Raw genomic sequence first — 17,765 nt, forward strand, 5'->3', positions numbered from 1 at the left:
AGGCTGTCAGATCCAGGGAGAGGTGTGGGTGTAGGATAATTTGTTCTTCGTTTTGGACGAACTGAATTGAGGAGTCTCCAGGACAACAGATGGAAAAGGCCTGAGGGAGACAGAAATAGATTAGGAAGTCCAGAGGGGCACATCCAGGATGTCCGCACGTGGGAGGTGAAACTGGATGGTCCAGATGATGGTCTGCAAGGTCTGGGTTTGTGAATTAGTTCTGAGAATAATAGAAGGTAGAGCTCAGATATAGCTAGCATAATTTATTGGTACAACACATGCCTTATTTTTTAAATTTATGTATGTGCACCATGTGTGTGCAGTGCCCTTGGAGGTCAGAAGAAGGTGGGGGATCCTCTGGAACTGGAGTTACAGGCAGCAGTGAGCTGGGAACCAGATGGAGTCTTCCTCAAGAACAGCAAGTGCTCTCACCCACGGAGCCATCTCTCTAGCCCCTGCTTCGTCTGTTTTGATGCAGACTCAGAGATTTAGGCTAGCAGGGATCATCTGGTCACTTCTGTTACCAGTCTTCCAAGGAGATACACATGACCAGCTGAGAACCAGAGGACCGGTGCCAACAGCTTTTCAACGTACATAAGGCAGATAGATCCAAATCCCCATTTAATAGATGGCAAAAACAAGTCTACAAAAGAGACAAGTCTGTTTCAGGCCACAGCAGTGTTAACAGTGGGAAGCAGCTTCTGAAGTACTCAGAACTTTGGTTGTCCCAGCTGGGGAAAACGCTAGGCCTGCAAAGGAACCTCATGCCCATTGGAGTGGCATGAGGAGGGAGGAAAAGCACTTCAGGTTCAAGTTGCTAGTTTTGCAGAGTGTAAAATTACCGCACAAGTCCTAGAGAATAAACAGAGTTAACACCCCATTAAATACAATGGACTTTCGCTGTGCGCGCCAGACGTGCTAGGACTGAAACTAGCTGAGCAGGAGGGAAATGTATCACACCCGCTGCCTTCATGCTTCCAAAGAAGAAAAATCCAGAGCAGGGGGAAGAAAGCGCCGGCAGCAGCTCTGCAGGCTCAGGGCTGAGGACCTGGTAATGAAGTCTTTCTGGAAGGTAGGAAGAGCTGTATGCAGTGTGCTATTTTTAAACCTGCTGTAGTGGCAGTTGTATTCCTGCCCTGGCACTTTCTCTTGCAGAGGAGGGGCTCAGGGAACGCAGCCAGGAATTTAGATGCTATTTATTGTATTTCCTTTTATCAGTCAAATGATTTTCTTATTTCCCACGTAGATAAAGATCTCGCGCTCACAGCTTCGGCTTGTTGACCTTGTCAGGACTGCTGTGCTGTCTGGAAATTGGTCCCAGAGAGAGAAAAGGGCATTGTTGTTAGGGGCTGCTTGGTGGATTGGGTTTTCGGTTCTCCCAGCAGAGAGGAGCTCAGTTTGCCAAATATAAATAAATAAAAACCTTCCCCTCAAAACAGAAACTGATTGTCTTATGCCTTCCTTTTTCTCGTGCAAAACTGAAAGGTTGTCCAATAAGTTTGCTTGAGTAGCCTTCTGCACCTGGCTTTTCAGGAGCACACACACACACACACACACACACACACACACACACACACCACTCTCACCACATACTCACACCTCTCTCCCTTCTCTCCCTCCCCTCTTTTTCTCTCCTCCATCCCCCACTCTTTCTCCCTCTTTACTCCCCCTTCCTCTTCCTTCTCTCCCTTCCTTCCCCCTCTCTATCGCTCTCTTTTCCTCCCTCCCCTTCCACTTTCTACCCCTCTCTCTTCCTCTCTTTTCCTCTCCCTTCCCTCCCCCCTCTTCCTTTCTACCCCCCACTCCATAACACACAGCGAATCTAGACTCTCCTTGGCAGGAAACAGGGCAGAGGGGCGGGGCCCTCTCTGTCTGGCTTGCCAGCTCCAGGCGGTAGAGATGCCAGTACGCCTGAGCTGAGCCATGGCAGCTTCCACTCTGCTGGAAGCCTCAGAGCTAGCCAGGCCTCTGCCAGCATCTTCCAGGGGCACAGTGAAGCCGCAGGGCTGCCTCTCGGCCTGAGGCCTCCTCGTGGGCACGCCACCCCTATTGTCTCGCCTGGCTGGGGGCTGCTTGCCAAATTTGCAGGCAGAAGTCAGCGCCACTGCCTCTCACCTCGGAACTAGCTCAGCAGATGCTGCGGAAGGCTGGAGTTTTATTGCAAATCCTCATTTTTGGCTGGCTCACAGCTACAGAACATCAAAAGAACCAGCTAGTCTGAGGGCAGCCAGCGCCTTGCAGGCTCGCAGTGGGAAGAGTAAGGAGGTGCAGGCCTCCTCACGCTAGGGTGAGCCGAGGTTTTTACGAACGCCAGCTTTCCAGACCCCACGGGTCCTTTTCCTCCACCGCGGTGCTTCCTGGTTGGGACAGCAGAGGGCGCTCCTCTGACAGCACTGCAACCCGGCCCGCCTTCCCACACATCTGGAAATGGGCTCTACCACTCTTACGAAATACCAAAGGGCCAGGGATCTGTCTGTGTGAGATGTACTGGCACCCGAGTGCGCACGCATACACATCACTAATTCCACTTTCTCATGAGTTAGATTTCCCGTGAAGAGCTCTTGTGGAATGTGGGGAATTTGCCTCGCCAAGGCGGCCAGCACATCCTATTCTTGGGCTTGTCTGGCCCCGGTTGCAATGCTTGGACGGATCTCCTCTGGTCTGAAGCCTTTGCCCTCCCCTCCCAAGTGCAGTGGGGAACAAAAACAGGAGGAGACCTCCCAGATCTTTTCCTCAAGGAAAGAGAGTTTTAAAAGTTCAGCGCTGACCTTATAGGCCTTCCTGATGTAGAAGTCCAAGACAACATCTTTCTAATTACAAGAGATTAGGCAAGCCAAAGTGACAAGCCAAGGATGGAGGAGTGAGAGGCTGAAGCCAGCCAAAAGCCCTAGTTGCTATTCTGAGACTGCACCCCAGACCTCTGAAAGCTGCATGCATTTAAATGTCCACATTTTCTGCAGAAGCCAGGAATCTCAACTTCTCTTGGCCAAACAACACATCCGTCTAATATGGTGTGGGAGAAATATGTTACATTCTTTATGAACAGAACGTTAACATCACCCAGAATCAATATTTATATCCAAGAACACAACGAACTGGCTTGTTTTGTACTGCATGAGTTTAAGATAGGGACATCGTGAAAGAGTGGGGAAGGCAGACAAGCTGAGGTTCAGGCATCCCAAAAGGGGCCCCATCCCCACCCCCCAGTCCTCCTGCCTCTTGGGATTGAAAGAAGAAAGTAGAACAGCAAGCAAGGCAGGAACCAATGCTGAGGCCCAGGATGTGAGGCAGCATCCTGTAGGCAGGCAGGTCAAGGCCTCCTCCTGTCAAGTGAGGAGAGGAGGGCCAGGGCCAGGGCCAGGGCCAGGGCCAGGGCTGTATCCGGCCTTTCTTGCTGAACTCAGACTAGGTGCTGACACAGAGCAGGACATCTGGAGGGAAGTGACGCTGCTCCCACGGAGCTGCTGTTTGTGGACCAGGCAGTTACTTTAAGGTGAGGCAGGGACTGGGAGAGAGACCTAGCCTTCCTACAGCCATCAATGTCTTTGTTTGCTCCTTCACATTGATTTTTTTTTTTGTTTTTTTAACTTTTCTTCCCCTGGAGACAGCTTGGAGCCTGGAGTCAGCTACTTGTTCCCTGCATGTAAAATCTTTACCTAATTAAAACAAAAACAAAAGCCTTTCCCGGAAGATTTTGTGTTTCCCGGCAACATAGATTCTCAAAATGGGAGCTTCCTCTCCATCCTCAAGGCGAGGACTCAACAGGGCCTCCTTTTGCAGAGCAAGCTGGTCATCTTCATTTTCAGATGAGGCACTGGCTGTGAGCCCTTGCAGCAACAGTACTTGTCTCTCGTTAAATACCTGGAGCTCATTACCTCATATCCTGCAGCAGTCTTCAGGGCCTTAATAGGCATGGTCAGCAGGAAGGGTCCTTTGGTTTAGAGGGAAGATTAAGGCCTGATTAATCTTGGCCCCATTTACTGTGGGTCAAGTCCTCAGACAGAGAAACCCCTCTTGGCAGAACGACAACATACATACAATATATATATAGTAGTCTCTAGCCTTTCCTGTGTGTTGTTAGTGTTTAGTTGTTACAGTGTGCTTGGTCTGTCCTGTTATTTTCACCCAGTTCTTTTCTGTTTTGAGACAAGGTCTCACTCTGTGGTCCTGGCTGGCCTGGAACTCATTATGGATGCCAGACTGGTTTTGAACTCAGAGATCAGCCTGCTTCTGCCTTTAAGTGTTGGGATTAAAAGCTTTTGCCATCATGCCCAGCTTTTCATCCAGGTCTGGTAGATGACCAGTAAATATCCCAATCATATTTGCTTTGAAACTAGTTAAGATAAACAAATACTGCCATGCCAGAAGGAACATTTAGCATGTTCTTCCCAGATGCAATCTCTTGCAGGAAACCTATGCAAGCACATGCTGTAACCACTGCAGAGATGCCAGCTGATTTAAGCCAGTAGAAAAGCTGCTTCTCTCCCTGCTCTTCTGGTGTCGAGGAAAGAGGAAAATAGTCAAGGGCAGTAAGGCAAAGCATAGAACATGAAATCTTTACCCAGAGGTGGTAGATGTTGGCAGATGACTTTGCCTAAGCTTCTTCTAAGTCAACCCCATGCCAACCAATGTCCAAACTTACTTCTCTAGCACTAGCCCATTCATAGAGATGCTTCCCTAACACTCATGCCTATATCTCCAGCTGGCATGCCACAAAGACCCCTGACTTCGGGCCACTTCCATCTGTGCCAGCCTGCCTTTCTCTAAGCTCTCCAGCTCCATAAGTGGACCCTACTCATCAAAGCGTCTCTTTCCATTCCTCCCACCTCTAACCCGTGCTCCATTTCGTTTTTTCTTTACCTCTATCTGGGATTACAGGCGTTCTCCACTATGCCCATCTTAGTTACGTTATTTAGGACTTTGTTAGGAAGCGCAAACATGCCTGTATAACACATTTTTAATATTTTGAAAGCTATATTTTAATATAGTAGATTTCTTAAGGTGTTTTGAGACAGGGTCTTTCTCTGTAGCCCTGGCAGACCAGGAACTCACTCACTTTGTAGACCGACTGGCCTCAAACTCAGAGAGATCCTCCTGCCTCTGCCTCTTGAGTGCTGGGATTAAAGGAGTGCACCTTGCCTGGCTCTTTTTTGTAATGCAGTTGAAAACATGCTCTTGGAAGAGCTGTTCACAGCCCTCACTGGATGGCCACAGGGATTCATGACAAAAGAAAACAATGGCTGGGAACTTGTGAGCTAGTTCATTATCTTCTCATGCTGCTGCTTTGCAAAAACAGCTGTGACTGTTTTTTCCTCTGCCTCAGATTACAAGTGAAGACCCTTAGCGCGGCATCTGAAGCTCATTATAGCCTACTTCCCTAATCTTTCACTGTCTGCAGTACCCGGGAAGTACTTGGGGGCCCTGAACATCGTTAAACAAGAGCTCTACCACAGAGCTACCTGGCTCTTTCTAGTTTCTTCAAAAACAACAGCAACAAAACTATCTTGCTGTAGTGCCCCACTCAAATATGTCATTCTGGCAAAGCCCTCTTGTAGACCTCCCTGTAGCAGCACCATTGAATCCTTTATTTGTATTTTCCAGAACACTCGGCTCACAGCCGTTTGATCGTTTCTTGGACCCCATTGTAGTCAGCTTTTGTATCTATTTTCTTAATTCTTGTTGTATTATGAACTAGCTCCCAGAGAAGAGGGACTTCCTCAGCTTTTCATCTGAAGCACACAGAAACATTTGAATGGAATGAACGACTACATCTAAAACATTATTTTCCCAAGCGGTGAGTAAAATCCAGTGACCATATTAGCCTGCCTTAAAAAAAACCCAAACAAACCAAGAACTTCTTTTCATAAATAGAAGGCTTCTTAAAACATCCTCCAGCCTGGAGATAAATGGGTTCTCATCTCACATTCCGCTGCACAGGCCCAGCTGACGTGAGGGGGCCAAGTCATTGCAGCAGCCCGTGTCTTCTCATGTTACCCTTCTTTGAATGATGCCCAGTATATTTCTGGCCAGTCTCCCCGGCACACGCTTCCTCTTGCTTCCCAGACTTTTCGAGCCATCAGCTTATGGTATGATTTTTATATCCTACACCACTCAGCTGCTTTTGGCCAATCTTAAACAAAGGCAGATGTGAGGTTTTATATTTTCTTTTCCTAAGGAGCTTGAGGAATTAAAAGGGAGGCCATTCCTTAATTTCATAGCTGAGTGAGCAGCTCGAGTGAGCCTACGTGCGTGTGCGCACTGAGTACGGGAGGAATGCTCGCCAACAGTGACCTGAAGTTAGCAGCTCAGGGAAACCACAGGCTTTTAAGAGCTGAAAGGATTTTTTTTTTTAAACTGATAGCAGAGAGATTTAAGCCAGCTGCTCAGGGATAATCTCAAATTTAGCTAGCCTAAAATGAATTTTTGTTTTGTTTTGAAAAGTGTCTCACTCTATAACTTACCAGGCTGATCTCAAACTCTTTCTAGCCAAGGATGACCTTGAACTTTGGTCCTTTGGCTTCCACTTCCAGAGTGCTGGGATTACAACTATGCACTAAAGCAGTCAGTTTATGTGGTGCTGGGATGGAGCCCAGAACTTCATGCATTAGGCGAGTACTCAGCCAACTGACCTACACCCCCAGCCTCAAAACAGAATTCTTCATCTTTCCTTCACATTTTATCTCCAAGTCTGCCCCATCTCAGGTAATAGCACCCTGTCCTTGGCCTAATTGCTAAAGCCCAAAAGCTAGAAATTAGTGTGTGTATGCATGTGTGCATATATGTATGTGTGTGTGTGTATATATATATATATACCCATATATATATGGGTATTGCTGGGGTTCAAATTCTGGGTTTGTGTATGCTAGGCAAATGCTTTACTACTGAGTCACACTCATGGAATAATTTCTGATTTTTTTATTTATATACAATCCGTTAGCACCTTTGGTCCATTATAATTCTAAACTAACTTCGATCTATTGGACTTTTCCACCACCTGGAACTCACTATGTAGAGCGGGCTGGCCTCCAGTGCTGGGAATAAAGGTGTGCACTGCTACTCCCCATCTCTGGGCAGGGCTTTCTAACTAGGCTCTTGAGTCTTCCCTGGCTTCCTTGAAATTCTCCTCACAGCTGTGAAGAATCCTTAAGCAGCTATCTGCCCCTCACTAGTGTTGAAATCTCGGTAGGCGATACTCACATGGAGTAAGCTCTTCGCCGTTCCTCACAGGCTCTGCGTGACTGCAGGCTCCAGGCCTTTGGCCTCGCATGACTGTTCCAGCCTCATCAGTCTTTTTCCTTCTTCCTTTCCTGCCTCGGGATTGTGACCTTTGGATTCCCACAGTCTTACTGGCTCCTTTAAATCAGTTTTTCTCTAGAAGATAGTTTTTGAGAAAGACTTTTCCTCTCCCATAGTTCCTATCACTTCTCATGGTTGGCCTAAGGCTGGGGGTGGGGGTGAGCGCGTGAGTACTTTACAGATCTCTCCTCCCAGTGGCAGATAAACACCAGGGGTCTGGGACCTGGAACAGCTGGTGACATAAACATTCAATATCGTGTCCAGTTCTCAGACCCACCAGGCTCTGATGTTGCCCTGAATTCATACTGGTCTCATTAAGTATCTCTGGAACAGCCTAGCATGGTGGAACACATCTATAATCCCAGCTCTCAGCAGCTCAAGACCATTCTTGCTACCTAGTGAATTCTAGGTAAGCCTGGGCTATATGAACTCTAACTCAAGACAAACTGACCCCAAAACAAAAACATTTAAAAAAATCTTAGTAACAGTGTGGTTATGGTAGAATGTGGAGTTAGATTAAATACGTATAAAAAACTTTTTAAGTCATTGAAAAAAACCTTACAGTTAGAATGCTCGGTGTTGGTGGTGCACACCTTTAATCCCAGCACTCTGGAGGCAGAGGCAGGTGAATATCTAAGTATGAGGCCAGCCTGGTCTACAGAGCGAGTTCCAGAACATCCAAGGCTACACAGAAAAAAAACTTGCCACAAAACAAAACACAAGACCACACTTGGGGCTGGTGTGGTGCCACAGGCCTCTAATCCCAACACTTAGGAGGTAGGAATCAGCAGATCTCTGTAATTCAAAGCTATCTAGTGAGATCCTGTCTCAAAACAAAAAAACCAAAACAACAAAAACCTTCTTGTTTCTAGTTGCATAACTATGCAAATTACCTATCATCCCATTCTCCATCTTCATTTACTTAACTATAAAAATAAATATAATATAAAGTTCTGGTAGGAATTAAATGACGAAATTCATGAAAAGTAGAACAGACTACTTAGTTGGCTTACCCAGTGTGTCTAGCTGTTGTTTCTCTTGCCCGAGTGCCCCGTACTTTATGACGGGCACTACTCTAAATGTTGTCCATGGATAACCAGTTTAACCGACAGGTCAGCAGCACATACACTAACCGGGAACAGTACAGTGAGAGCAGGGACCCTGTGCAAGGGTGACACAGGAACTTGTAGATCATTCCAGAAACAAGCGAACAAAATAAACAGACTACATGAGGCTGGGAGCGTAGCTCAGCAGTAAAGTGATGTGGGAGTGTCATATATCAATCTGTTGATTTCATTGGTTAAGTAATAAAGAAACTGCTTGGCTGGTCCTCATAGGTTAAAACATAGGTAGGCGGAGTAAACAGAACAGAAGGCTGGGAGAAAGAAACTGAGTCAAAGAGTCGCCATGATTCTCCCACTCCAGGCAGACGCAGGTTAAGATCATTCCTGGTAAGCCAGCTCATGGGCTACAGCAGATTATTAGAAATGGGCTAGTCCAGGTGCGAGAGCTAGCCTAGAAGAGGCTAGATAGAAATGGGCCAAGTGGTGTTTAAAAGAATACAGTTTCCGTGTAATTATTTCGGGTAAAGCTAGCCGTGGGGGCGGCCGGGTGCCGGGGACTTAGCCTGCCGCTCCAACTACAACAGTAAAGATTTGTCTAGCGTGCCTGAGAGGGGAACATGTTGGGAAGGAGAGGTTTAGGAGGAGTGGGAGGGGAGGGGAGAGGAGATCCGGGGTGTAAATGACCAAATTGTATTCTAGATTTATATAAAATTGTCAAAGAAGTTAAAGAAAAATCAATTTCATGTATACAGATGGTTTTCTCTACATGTATGTCTCTGCATCAGCTGCATGGCTGTTGCTAAAGACCAGAAGGTGTCAGATCCCCTGGGGCTGGACTTATAGGTGCTATAAGCCACCATGTGGGTGCTGCAAACTGAACTGGGGTCTTCAAGAAGGGCAGCTAGTGCTTTTAACCATGGATCTCTCTACATTGTCAAGAAATTTAAAGGGAAAAAGTTATCTCAGGGCTGGGGAGATGTTTCAGTTGGTAAAATACCTGCACAAAGACCTGAGCTCAGAGACCTAGCATCATGTAAAGACCCTGGTGTAATGGATATGTCTGCAACCTTAGCTTTGGGGAGAGGGGAAAGACAGGTAGATACAGGGCATGTTGGCCAAGTTGCTATGTTGGAACCCTGCATGACCTTGAGAGAGACAGTAAGTTGTGATTTAGACAGGGCTTCTATGCCCTGCTTCTTTGGGCATCTCTCTCTCTTTTTAATGAGACACACTTCGTATTTAAGTCATTGTTGACTTGGTTTTCTATTGAATGCAATAAAAAAAAAGTAGAGTAGTATAGGAAGAACTGCCCTTGATCTATGGTCTACACACATACACACACACACACACACACACACACACACACACACACACACACTGTCTCTCACAAAGTTACTTCATTTGAAATTTTTAATTAGAGCTGCCCTATGTCAGCGCTATTTAAGTACGATTGTCCTTTCTATTGGTCTTCATCAGACATATATGTACTATGTAATTTTCATAAGTGAACATGTGTTTTGCCTGCATGTATATCTGTGTGAATGCGTTGTGCTGAGGAAGCCAGATGTCAGGTCACCTGGAACTGGAGCTACAGACGGATGTAAGCCACTGTGTAGGTGCTGGAAATCTAATCCTTCTGGAAGAGTAGCCAGTGAGCGCTTTTACCCACTGAGCCATCTTAACCCAGAAACACACCTTATGAATACTGTTGTAGCACTACACAATAACCTCAAGTGCAGTGGAAAGATGCGCTTGTGAATTGGATGTAGTGTTCGGGTCACATGCAGAACGCTCATCAGTTTCGCAGCTTCCCACCAATCCAGCAGTACAGATATTCTCTCCAGAAATTTGCATTGCCCGCTCTTAATTTCCCAATGCCATTCCTATGTCCTCAGGCTCCTCTTCAGAACTTCCATTCCTGTTTCTGGCCGGAGTCTCTCCACAGACACATTCCCAGAAGACGTTTCTAGTTCATGTTCATCTGATCCTTCTGACTCTCCATCCCTCTTTCATGAGCTGGCATGGGAGGCCGTTTAAATTTTATGTCCAAGCCAAGTTTTGTGAAAGAGGAAAACAAATAACTCAGAGAGAAAGGCCCTAACTTGGACTCCTGGTCGGGAGGCAGGAAATTATTTCAGAGAGCAGGAAGTAGTTATAGCTTTTCCACCAAGCACTATTTCATCATCCCCACCCTCAGGGCGCGACCATCCTGGTGCAGAGCGGTTAGAGAAGTGTTCATCCTGGGCAAGCATTACCACCTGTTTCTGTTGACTTTTTCCAGGCCTGGCCACCAGCTGCTGAAGCTGGGAGAGAAGCTAAGGTGTGAACAGGAAATGCCAATTCACAGTGAGATCGGTCTGTTTCCCAGCTGTTTGAGTTCTAATAGTGTGTGGTTATTTTCTAAGGGTGAAGAAGAAAGGGAAGACGATGTGTCATCATTAACATATGGATTTCTGCTGCCTACTCTATGTTCCCTTCTTCCTCTTCCTTACTAAAACTCCTGTTATGGGGCAGTAATATCCACATACTGATGATGTTTCTAGAGGTCTTTAATAGCCAGCTATAGTGATGTGGTTGGAGGTGTTGAGTGTGATTTCCAGGGAGACAGGGAAATCAGGCTTGCTGGTTTGTCTTGCTTCTCTCTTCACTTCATGCTGCCAGGAATTTCAAAGGGATGGCTGCTGGCCAAGTAGCTATGTTGGAATACAAGGTGACCTTGAGAGATACACTATGTTGTAGCACAGACAGGAACCTCTGTGTCAGTCTTGGCCTGGCTTCTTTTGGCATACCGTTTTTACGAGAGACACACTTCTGACTTAAGCCACTGTTGGCTTGGGTTCTGTTAAATCTAATCAAACCCAGTCCAACTCAGATGCTGTGATGATTCCTGGCACTTTTCAAAGTATAGTGGTGATTTCTCTTACCTTATTCTCGCCTTCTAACAACACTGTAAGAAAGCCGAGGCACTTGTGATGTCACAAGAGGAAGTCTGAAGTGACACAATGCAAGAATTGCTCAGTGCCACACACCAGGCTGCCTCATCCTGAAGATTTCAAAAGCATGGTAGAAATTCACAATCCTCTTTAAAAATATTTTGATTGGTAAGTGTGGTTATTTTTAAAAAGCAGGAATTTAGGCACAACATTTCTTCAGTCAAAAGATCAACTAACAAGGGACTTCAGAGTCACTGACTTAAAAACATCCTTCAAGTTGGCTCCAGAATACTACTGCCATATAAAATTAATCAGAACTCACTGTATTGTTCTGATGCACACCGAAAGAGCAGCACTGTCAAACAGGTGACGACGTTTTGAATGAGCAATTAGTAAGATGAACGTGTGACTACTCCAAAAGCCTTGCAGACTTGATCAATGGAGAGGCGACCACGTCTTTCAGAGGAAAAAGCAGAAGTAGAACTTTTTTGTTATGATCTAAGCAAAACTGGTCACATGGATTCAACATAAAAAAGTTTTAATGAGACAAATGTCAAGCAAGCATATCAATTTCTTAAAGAAAATCTAAAAGTTTAATTACAAAACACTTGCACAGAAACCTGGCAATTCAACAGTTCCAAACACATGTACACAACATTTTTTTTTTCCTAAAACATGTCAGAAATAAAACCCCTCATCCCTTCCCCAGCTGATCCTGTGTTTTAATAAAAAGCAAGAAGGAAATGTGTAACACTGAATAGGTAATCGCTTATTTCTAGAGGAGAACATGTAGGTGCAGAATCAACCTACGAACCTATTGGAAAATAAATCCTTGTGCCAGCCTGCACCCTTCTCACCTCTCTGTGATGAGCATGGGATGAGAGGAGGTGGCACAGACAGCTCTACACAACCTGACTGAATCCCAGCCACCCTCCAGGCAGAGGGCAAACTACTGGGAGACACAGTATTTGAAAGCAAGCTACTGCTTTGACATACTGTAGGATTCTAGTAGATTCTTTCGCTATCCTCTTGAATTCTGGTTATGCAAATGTGACTAGACAAGATGAGGTATCACATCTAGAAAGAGGGGGATGATCATCTTTGGACCAAGTCATAGCCTTATCTGGCCACAAAATCAGTGCTATGGGAGCGGTACAGAACTGCACACAAAGAGAAACAGCAATATGAGGAGGAAGGAAGAAAGGACAGGAAGCATCTGGCAGACACAAACTTCCAGAACCAGCTTGGGTGTCCTTCTGCTACAGACAGTGAGTTCTACATGGGTTCAGCAGGCAAGCAATCTAAATGGCAAAAACAGGAGATGAGGGCAGGGAACCAGGACAGTACCCAGGCAGCAGAGCTGGTGGGCTGTGCAGCAGTAACGAAGGAGTCGTTTTCTAAAGGACTGCTATGTGTGGGCTTCAGTGCACGAAGTTTGATGTGTTCACATTACTCTCTATTGTTACGATTGCTGTTCCCTTTGGACTAATAAAGCACACAGAAGAGAACACAGTGCTGAGAAGACAGGATGGTGCAGTCACAGGACGGAGGCTCTGGACTGTGCCCTGGCTTATGGGCATATTGTGAGGGACCACATTTCATCCCCCTGCCTTTGGTGGCCTAGTGCTTAGATATTGGGCTCAGCATGCTCTGCTTTGGTTCCAAAGATCTCAGCTGCCACTTTTAGCCTTGTGCTCTAGAGCATAAAGGAAAAACTCAACCCAACCCAAACCAAACCCCCAAAACCCCAAATCCAAAACCAACCCTGAGGAGAGAAAAAGAACCTGTTTGTTTTACAGTTAAACAAAAATCTCTTAGTAAGGAGAGCGAAGGAAGGAAGCCTGTCTTTTCCAGATTCCATGGATTCGGCAGTTAGTGGCTAGAGAAGGAAGACAAAACAAGAGGATTCCACTGTGCCCTTTTGTCAGCTCAAGAGACTACTTCCACAGAAGTCCCCATCACCTTAATGCACAGATCTGTACACTGAAGGCAGAGCACTTTCCACTTAAGACATTGGGCTGCTTTCCAACACCAAACATACTTTCCCTTCCTCCCTCTTTACAAATGACCTTTTTTTTTCCTCAGCAAAAGTGCTCCAAAAGACACTGCCAACAGATGGGGACTGAAGAGCCTTGCTGTGGCCAGGACTCCATGTCAGAGCACAAGCAAAGCTCAGAGAACAGCAGGCAGGACCAGGAAGGAAGGAGAGAGCATTGTCCTTCAGGGCAGCAATCACAGAGCCTGCTGAGGGCTGGCACCCACTGAGCACCATGTGGGGTGTGAAACACAGCCTCACTCCACAGGGTACCCTCAACAAGAAGCTCCCGTCTTTGGAGTCACAGCGGGGCAGTGATGGGAGAAGATTGGGCCCAACCAATGAGAATTCTCCTTCAGAGCCCTGCTGAGCAACAAAGCCCAGAGGTCAGAAAATGGAGACGTCTAACTTGGTGGGAGTGAAAGGGAAGCCCCAGAGGCATTTAGAAATGTTGACATCTAGGTAAGAAAACTGGAGTGGAATTGTAGCAACGAATCTTCCTTTCTGCTGCAGAGGGAAGGAAGACGTCAGTCTCAGGGTCACCATTGTCAGAGGAATGTATGCAGATCCACTTCAGCAGAAATGGAAATAAGAGGAATCTAAGAAGTCTTGGAAGTCGGTGAGGGGCTGTACACTTTCAAAGCTTCACACAGGGCCTTCTACAGTTCACACATCCATTTTTGCTGCTCCCTTACACAGCTTCCTGGGGTGAAGGCAGTTCACTTACTAACAATTCTTCCATAGGGAGGGGTCTGTAGTCCTCTGCCCCCACTCAGTTCAAATGTTCACGGATGGCTTCTCATTTTGCACAAGTGGAATCATTACATCTTGGAGCACTAAGATCTGCAGAAAAGGAAAAAACACCAAAAAGGTAACTGCTGATCTGATGGAGTTAGGATTACAGATTTAAAAATGCTTTGTTTGACTTTTGAGAGGATTACAACAGGGAAAAATATGAAATAAAGATCTTGCAAGGCTGCACACAGGCATCAGTGAGATGTTTTAGACATTTCAATGAGAAATATGGCCCTGCTCTAGTCCTGGATCCAAGAGAGTCAGAGGCTGTCATCAAAATGCAACAATCAGACAAATCTGTGAGGGAAATTAGCGACCTACTTCAGTACAGAGAAAGTAAGGCCAATTAAAAGCAGTTTTCTTTAAGCATAAAGCTAAGGCTATCTGCCTGTACAGGAAATATGTCCATGTGTTCTATCAGCACACTTTTTTACTGATTTAAAACACAGTCATTGGCCCGGCAAGATGGCTCAGTGGGTAAGGCTGCCAAGCCCAGTGCCCGAGTTCAACCACTGGGACCCACATAGTGGAAGAAGAGAACCAGCTCCCATAAGTTGTTTTCTGATCTCCATACCCACAGCATGTACATGTTCACATGCATAGACACAGACAGACAGACAGATACACACACACACACACAAATGTAATGAAAATACAATACATAAAAAAAGAACATCTTCAATCTTCAAACAGTTGAGTTATGTGGTTCAATAAAACTGGGCAATACATGGATTCTAACAGTCATAAAAGTGACCGACTCTCAACAGAAATAGCCTCCTGGTTCCATTTTTGTTTTTAGGGCTAGTTAGCGACAGAGAGGTGACAGCTAGGGTAATTCTTTCATTGTATATCTATAAAAATAAATTTTAAATGGCTAGCCAAAAGTCACTAGCATCAAATCACTGTATTTGCATTAATGCTTTGTTCTAAGTTTTGAGTACCTTAGCCCTACTTCCACCTGTCACCTAAGAGCTATGCTTCAGAAGCCTCTGGATAACAGTTTAGACTGGCATCACTTACTCAAGTATCTTCAGACACTACATCTCACCTCTTAGGGATTCAGTGTCTGCATAACAAAACGCTGGGTGAGCTGGGGAAATAGCCCAGTGTACCCAGGCATGAGGACTGGAATTCGGATTCCCAGAAACACACACAAAAAAGCTAGGCGTGGTGGTTCACATCTACAATCTCAGTGCTGATGAGCCAGAGGCAAGTAGACTGCCAGAACTCATGGGCCTGCTAATCTAGCCAAACGGGTGAGCTCGAGATTCACTGAGGGTGACAGAGGATGATTCCAGACACTAATCGCTTTTCACACGTGTACACTTGAAAGAGTGCACTATACATTACACACATCCACACCCCATGTTGGATTTCTAAAGGTCTTTCCCAGCTCTGATATGTTCTCTAAAACTTGTAAACTGTGGCTACTAGCTTCACTTTATTCACTGGCTCCTGACAGGGAATGAAGCCTTTGCCAAATTCATGCCAGAGTAATTAATTATACCATGAGTGCTGGGGACATGAGGCTAGCTGTCTGTCTATACATATTTGTATAATGAGACCACGCTAGTATTAATCACAGTCTTTCTAATTGTTTCTTTTGACGGCTTGGTTATGTGTGCATGGGAAATTATAAGACTCTGTAGTAACAGAAAGCTCACATTTGCAGGCTTTTTTTTTTTTCAAGGACAACATACTTTCGGTTAAAATCAAGGAGACTGGTAATGGCCTAGGTTTTTGAAAGACCCTTCCGAGAGGAGCACTACAGCTTATAGCCTTATGGTAGACAGCTTTAGGAAAGACGTACTGGCATATGCTCAAAGTGAAAAGCCACTTTTGGCTTCATACTCGAATTCATTGCCCTCTCCTTAGGTGAGGAGACTCCATGTTATCAATTACTGATTTCTTTCGCAATCGTCCTGCTGAGTCTCCCAGCTCTCTCTTTTTAAGCCTACAAGAGTGCTAATTGAAAACACTGTGTGAGAAGGAAGATGAGCTCCTGAGAATCCCAGGCCTAGATTTACAAGCTGTTCCCTTCATAAGCGGCAGCAGCGATGCCACTTCTTTATCCTATTGGGAGGCCAGTCATCTCTTAGAAGTAAGTCCATTCCATCTGGCAGCTCGCTAGAAGGACGATGATCTTGTTCTCCTCTAAGGATGACCAAAGTTAAAGTATAATGAATTGTCTTGTATGGTCACCATCCAAAGACTCAAACAAGATGGATAAGGAATATTGTCTTTGTTTCTGCTAGCAAATGCTACCTCATTAGATGAAGAAATATGGGCCTGATGTGTCTCATGTTTTGCTCAAGCTCTAAACCAAGCAAGAGTCCAGGTTATGCAGATGAGGTGCTCTGTGCCTGGAGGAGATGCAAACCATGCTGTTCCTTAGGAACATTTTGCCACACTCCTGTGTTTTAATAGGTGGCTATATCACGATGTGGTTCATCCCTAAAATTTCCACCTGGATTATAGTCAGTGAATAAGAAACAATTTAATCAACAGACCATGGGGCTACATATTTTGAAAATGGCACGTTACAAGAGCATCCTACCTTTACAAACTGAAGTAAACAAAACCTATTTTCATTTAAGAAATGTTATCTGGCCAGATGTGGCCACACAAGACAATCCCAGCATTTGGGAAGCAGAGGTAGGAGTAGCTCTATGAATTTGAGGCCAGTCTGGTTTACATTGCAAGGTCCGGACCAGTAAGAGCTACCATTGAGACTCTGTCTTAGAAAGAAATGATATCTGAGGACTGTCCATTAAAAGTCTCCGTGGGCAGTTCTCTTTTGGAAATGTACTTTCTGTCCCTTCCTTCAACAGGATGGAACACTTGCTGCTACTCATCTGTTGACTTTTCACTTGTGTGTGTGCAGGTGTCCACAGAGGCCAGAAGAGATCAGATCCCTTGAAGCTGAAGTTATAGGCAGTTGTGAACGGCTGTGTGAGGTGATGGGAACTGAACTTGTGTCCTCCGGAAGAGCAGCCAGTATTCTTAACTGCTGAGTCAGCTCTCTAGGCCCCCTTTCCCTACTTTACTTTTTTTTTTTTTGAGACAGGGTCTTTCTCTGTGGTGCTGGCTGTCCTTGAACTCAGAGATCCTCCTGTCTCTGCTGGTATTAAAGGCGTGAGCTACCACGCTTAGCTCCCTTTTAAATTTTGTTTTAAAGACAGAGTCTTGGCGGGGGGAGGGGGGTCTGGACAGATAGCTCAGAGGTTAAGAACACTGACTGCTCTTCCAGAGGTCCTGAGTTCAATTCCCAGCAACCACATGGTGGCTCACAGCCATCTATAATGAGATTTGATGCCCTCTTCTGTCATGCAAGCATACATGGAATGCTGTATACATAATAAATAAATCTTAAAAAAAAAGGTGGGGTTTTGGTTTGTTAGCTTTGGAGCTCACTATGGAGGCCAGGTTGACCTTGAACCCCTAGCGACTCTCCTACCTTTACCTCAGGTGTTGGGATTATAAGCCTAGCTTGTTTGTTTTATTGTGTGCATATGTACATGTGAGTACGTGGGTGTCTGTGGGGCTGCACGTGCAGACTAGAGGACATCTAAGGCTGTCATTTCTCAAGAACCATCTATCTTCGTTTTTTGAGACAGGTCTTTCATTGGTCTGGAATCACCA

The 17,765-nt window shown here is 45.5% G+C and overlaps 1 protein-coding gene across 2 annotated transcripts in view; it reads right to left on the reverse strand.

Annotated features, from left to right (window-relative positions):
- Positions 1-11,814: 11,814 nt before the first annotated feature.
- The window catches only part of Hmg20a (high mobility group 20A), an 83,966-nt gene continuing 78,015 nt past the window's right edge, over positions 11,815-17,765 (reverse strand). For both annotated transcript variants that reach the window (XM_075965830.1, XM_075965831.1), the window contains exon 10: positions 11,815-14,171. The gene's annotated coding sequence lies outside the window, so the exon portion shown is untranslated. The remainder of the gene's footprint in view (positions 14,172-17,765) is intronic.

Source organism: Microtus pennsylvanicus, chromosome 3 (genome assembly GCF_037038515.1).
Source record: "Microtus pennsylvanicus isolate mMicPen1 chromosome 3, mMicPen1.hap1, whole genome shotgun sequence".
In the NCBI taxonomy this organism is placed as follows: domain Eukaryota; kingdom Metazoa; phylum Chordata; class Mammalia; order Rodentia; family Cricetidae; genus Microtus; species Microtus pennsylvanicus.